Source organism: Saccostrea echinata, unplaced genomic scaffold (genome assembly GCF_033153115.1).
Source record: "Saccostrea echinata isolate AGI-Se365-2 ecotype Australia unplaced genomic scaffold, CSIRO_AGI_Sech_v1 ptg000003l, whole genome shotgun sequence".
In the NCBI taxonomy this organism is placed as follows: domain Eukaryota; kingdom Metazoa; phylum Mollusca; class Bivalvia; order Ostreida; family Ostreidae; genus Saccostrea; species Saccostrea echinata.
In genome coordinates this window covers 14,470,660-14,475,664 of record NW_026889752.1, presented here as the reverse complement: position 1 = coordinate 14,475,664, position 5,005 = coordinate 14,470,660, and the positions used below count along the sequence as shown (strand labels likewise).

Genomic DNA, 5,005 nt, shown 5'->3' with positions numbered 1-5,005 from the left:
TAGTTTTCATGCTTCTAACTCTAATTATCTTATAGTAAAACATCGGTATGAGGGTATGATCTAAAAATTTATATGCGAAAGGTATACATTTAAAAAAAAACGTTGCCATCCATCACATGCTCATGTGATGTACTAAAATTTCGAATTTCCTTGGTTCGCATTTTTAAGAACAAAGATTGGAATTAACAAGTAGGCTGGCGAGGATCTTAACTTTTAATTTAGTTTTATTGACTTAAATAAGGAGCATTTATACAGACATTAATAAGTGTACATGTTAAAGTTTTTTTTCATGAATCAATCATTCATTAGGTTGGGACCTCTTGCCCAAATAATTATATAATACATGGGGCATATTATATATTTACTGGATAGGCAACTCATTTAAAAAAAGCTTGTTTTCTGAATTTCAGCTGCTAAATGTAATTTAATATATATGAAATATGGCCAATCACCAGCATGTGTTGATTTTTTGATTAATACATAAAAGTTTTGTTCTGGAATATTTGACTTAAAAAATCGTGAAATGTATGAGATATCACAATCCTAATGCCTATCCTGTTAGTATTTAGCCAGAAAATATTACGATTCAAACTGGTGGTTTTATGAATCATTTTGGGAGCATGCTTAAAAGGATTTATCTTTGTGTGTATGTTTGGAGGTGCACCACCCTAGACCCCCTTCTTTTTGGAAAAAATGCTGGATCCACCTTTGTATTATATATAAGACATCATACAAGCCATTGTATTCAAATTTTGTGTAAGCAGTCCCAACCTGTTAATGAATGAAAATTATGTATATCATTTTAAAAAATTTTCACCAGCTACAGTATTTTTTTTAAAGGTTTCCTATCTGAGTTCATTGGGGTTGCATGCAGATTACATTCACAAGGAATGTGATAAGGAATCCATAAAAACAGGCAAAACAACATACGTTTACACATCCCCTGAGGCTGTACTATCAGATGAAATGTGGAGGAGAATGCTCATTGAATCTACAAGTTTCAAACTATTTGTGGTAGTTGAAGCACACATGGTCATCAACTGGTAATAATTATCACCTCAAGCATGAATATGATTTTATTATCAATTTTGATTTTTAAAAGTCTAAACATGAATATTTTATAATAGACTCATTTCCTCTCATCTACTGTTTTGAACACGAAATTTGAATATTAAAAATTTTATAATAATTAAATCCATTTCTGTACAGAAACAGTGACCTCATGAATGCTTGAAATACATAATAATTTTATAACTTATTACAGGGGTGAAAGTTCTGGGGAAAGTGAGCCATTTCGGGAATGGTTTGGTAGAATTGGTGAAATCAGGTCCCTAATATCATGTCCAGCACTTGTCATCACAGCAACGGCCAGCAGAGCAAGTAGAAGAAAGCTGAGAAAGAAGCTTGCACTTGTGAACTGTCATGATATTGTGGAGAGTCCCGATAGAGAAAACATTAAACTCTTTGTTGAAAAGATAAAGGTGAATGAGAAAATCAGTGTGACCTTTTCTTGGCTGATCAACATGGTCATGGATCAGACTAGTGATTGCCCTCGACATATTATCTTTTGTCCAAGCATAAAATTGTGTGCAGAAGTGTATTGTGCATTTAAAGTTTGCTTGAATGAATGTATTAGTTTTATTGAAATGTTCCATTCTTGTACAACCGATCAGGTGAAAGATTCAATAAGAGAGGATATGGAAAAAGAGGATGGACATATAAGGGAACTTATTGCAACCAGTGCTGCAGGAATGGGAGTAAACTACAAAAGTGTTAATAATGTTATTCATTATGGACCATCCAAAGATTTAGATGGCTTCATACAACAGTTAGGACGTGCTGGTAGGGATGGCACTCAGTCTTATGAATTACTTATTTACAGTAGTAGACATCTACGTAAGTTAGATATTGATATGTTAGAGTATACAAAAAACATAGAAACATGTCGCAGGAGAAAACTGTTGGAATCTTACAATTCCGTTCCAAGTGCCGATTTAGTTAAACATTTGTGCTGTGATGTTTGTGATAAGCAATGTGACTGTAATGAAGAAAATTGCAAATCCTTTAAAACCATGTATTTTATTCATAAATCTGAATTAGATATTGAAAGTTCAAGCGAATCCAGTGAGGATTATAGTACAGATACATCAAAGACTTTAAGTGAATCTGAAAGTGATAAAGTATAAAATTTATTTAAGTACATGTATTTGTACATATACCACAGTACTATAAATGCATTATATTAAGTGTGTAGATATTTAGTGGAAGTTGATTTTTTCAGAAATTTGCTGTACATCTGATTTAGTGTAATTCTGAATACACTAAAACTTGTCTAATCAGGGCTGCGTTCAAGATCGTAGTGACTAACCTAGCAGCTATGTTGAAGATATATCTATCTATTGAACGGACAGCTAACCTAGCCACTAAGTGTTAAATTTGGAATATAAATGTATCAGTATAAACTTTTTTTTGGAGCAAAAAAAAAAGTTTATTTCAAGGAAATATATACCGGTATATGTAAATATGCATTTAATATGCCAAGATGTACAAAATATTCCCCATTTAGTTAATATCGTGTGCTGCAAAGCACAGGTACTTGTGGACAGGACCCCCCCCCCCCCCCGAATATACCCCCCCCCCCCCGAATATACCCCACCGGTCAAAAAAATATTTTTATGTATTTTTTTCATAAATTATTCTTCTAGTACACATTTACAATGTATTCCATAAGAAAAATCCAAAAAATAACGCAGAATTAACGTTTTACTAAAAAAATCATTCCCGCAATACATATTTGGGGGGGGGGGGGTCCTGTCCACAAGTACCTGTGCTGCGAAGTTGTAATTAAAGAGGCCATCTTGGATTTGGTACTTAACATAAAATATTTATGCTAGTTCTCCCTACGTAGCAGCTAGACTAGCTCTCCGTTCAAGAGCGTAGCTTTACGTAGAGGCTACATAGCAGCTACGCTGTTGAACGCACCCCAGGATACCACTTGATCCATAGAAATATGCCAGATTACACAACATTCCAGTTTGGACATTTTAGTCAACTGAATTTGAATGAAAGGGACAAAAGATTGACACCTTTATAGGCAAGATTTCATAGTACACAACATCCAAATTAGACAAGTTTTGGTGTACACCATGTGTATAAATTTATGCATAGCCAGACAACTGGTAATTCATTTAATTAAGCAGCTTTCTGCCAATAGACATCCAAATATAAAATGTTTACACTATAACATGACAATTTTCTAAAACAATTTTGTATCTTCATTATTTATATCTTAATAGCCTTCCTGTATATATATGTCTTTTTTTATGTTTTTATTACTTAGGCCAGTCAAGGAGGCTCAAAACTCCAAGTAAAAATAATTTGAAAATTAAATTATGTAAAGGTGTACATAATAAGTTTATCTAACTCGATCTTATCATAGGATAACTGTAATAAAGTATTGATAAACACAAATCATTGTTGCTTATTTCCATTGGGATCAAACATGCAAGTAAAATATTTAATTTATATTTGTTTAATAAATATACTTTTCATTCATTAAGAATTGTGTCATGAACTGTACATTTTCATTTATTCTATCTTACAACCAATGGCAGGTAATCCTAACTGCATAAATCTACCATGGAATTAGACATCTCTAGTAAGCATTGTTTAAGCTTCCTTTTTCAAGTTGAAAATCATTAAAATTCTACATCCACAAGTTGAAAACAACTGTCAGATGTAAACAGTTTTATGCCCAAAGATTGCAAATAGATGGCAATATTGGTTTCATCAGTGCAAATCTGGTCATGAATTATGAAAACCTAATTCTTGACAAGTGAAAGGACAAGGTCAAAACTACAACAAAAGGTGAAGGTCACTTTGTCATGATTTAATATGGCCATTCCTTGGGTCAAGAATACATCTTTGTGTTTTGTTTTTTTTTGATTTATGAAAAAAATCAATGTTAATGCTTTAAAGAATTTTATTGCTTAAAAATTATCTATACTCTGTGAAAGCACAGGATTTGAATGTGAACTCAAATAAGACATCTTTACTTTAGTGTTCTCCTTTCAAGTAATAAGTACATACTTGGCATTACAGAAATTTCACTTTTAAATGATATTTACATTTCATTCATGTTAAAAAAAAAACTCTTAATAAATGTCTTTACCATTTTCATCACATACCATTTTTTAATGTGATGACCCCTCATGCTTTAAACAGTAAGAAAAACATGAGATGAGATACATGTACCGGTAATCAAAGATTACTAAGCTCACCTCGACAAATATTATCCATAAGTAAGGCAAATCTTTTATAGTTAGTATGCATCACGAAATCAATATCTATGCAAGTTTGGTTAGGACTTAGTTACTTGGAAATGAACCTACTTCAAAAGCTTTAACCTGCTCACTAATGAAGAAAATGACTGTCAGTTCGAACATCTGAAGCAAGTCTTGGAAGAGTCCATCCATAGATGCATCATCTATGCAAGTTTAATCATAACACACCACTATACTGCTACTCCAAAAACATTATCCTGGTCACTCATCTGAAAAATGGAGGCAAGATCCAGCATCCAAAGCAAGTCTGGTAGTGTTCATTCCTTGATGCATCAGTCATGTGAGTTTGGTCCAGATAATACTTATAGTTACTTAGGAATGGACTTGCTCCTAAAACTTGAACTCGGACGCCGATGTTAATGCCGGCGCTGGGGCTAAGGCATAAGCTCATCTCAACTTCATTGAGGTGAGCTAAAAATCTATACATCTTTCTGTCAATTTAATTTAACATAGTGTTATTAGAAATAATCTTGTTTTCATCAATCCACTGGTACAGTTTTACAGCGTCAATTGATTCAAGAGGTTTTTTGAATTTCACAAAACTTTTCCATTCCAGGTCAGTCACCTGTCCACTGCACATACTTAATATACAGTTCGCAATAGCCATAATATCAGTGCGCTTATCCACACCTGGCCTAACTCGGGATGAATGAAGGGTATTA

The 5,005-nt window shown here is 33.2% G+C and overlaps 1 pseudogene; it reads left to right on the top strand.

The window, feature by feature from the left end:
* Positions 1–855: 855 nt before the first annotated feature.
* LOC133178917 (bifunctional 3'-5' exonuclease/ATP-dependent helicase WRN-like) lies at positions 856–2,120 on the top strand (annotated as a pseudogene).
* The last annotated feature ends 2,885 nt before the right edge of the window (positions 2,121–5,005 follow it).